This window comes from Tupaia chinensis, unplaced genomic scaffold, assembly GCF_000334495.1.
Source record: "Tupaia chinensis unplaced genomic scaffold, TupChi_1.0 Scaffold000176_1, whole genome shotgun sequence".
NCBI lineage: Eukaryota > Metazoa > Chordata > Mammalia > Scandentia > Tupaiidae > Tupaia > Tupaia belangeri.
The window spans coordinates 548,281-548,845 of NW_006159651.1; positions in this window are offsets into that span (position 1 = coordinate 548,281).

Below are 565 nucleotides of genomic sequence, written 5' to 3' on the forward strand. Positions count from 1 at the left end.
TTCTGCCGCTATGGCTCGCTCGGCCTGTCTGGCGAGCGCACGCACCCTATAGCGAAAACCTCTCCCAAAATAAATAAATAAATAAATAAATTTTTTTAAAAAAGAATAGAAAGTTGCTTTCTAGCGTGCTAAAGAATGTGATTTCAAACAATAGCCAACGCTCACTAACGTATTCCTACGGTGTCGAGAAATTAGACGCATTTCCTGCTGTGACCACTGTCACTGACTACTCCTCACACTTCCTGGACAGCCATAAACAATAAGTTAAGATAAAATTAAAGACCCAGAGTTCATATCGAAAAGTAGGGAGACCAGCAGATGGCATAATGATTGTGTCGCTGGACTCCCACATAGTTGATCACAGTTTAAATCCTGGACCCGGTGGCTTAAAACTCATGCTGGACGCGTGTGCGTGCATGCCCAAGATCCTGAGAGGAGAATGGAGGAGAAAGGCCTGCTGCCTGGCCATCCCCCCTCGGAGGTGATTTCTCACTTTCTGTCTCTCTCTCTGTGTCTCTGGAGAGTATATACACCCTCTAGCAAAAATCTCTCTCTAAAAAAAACA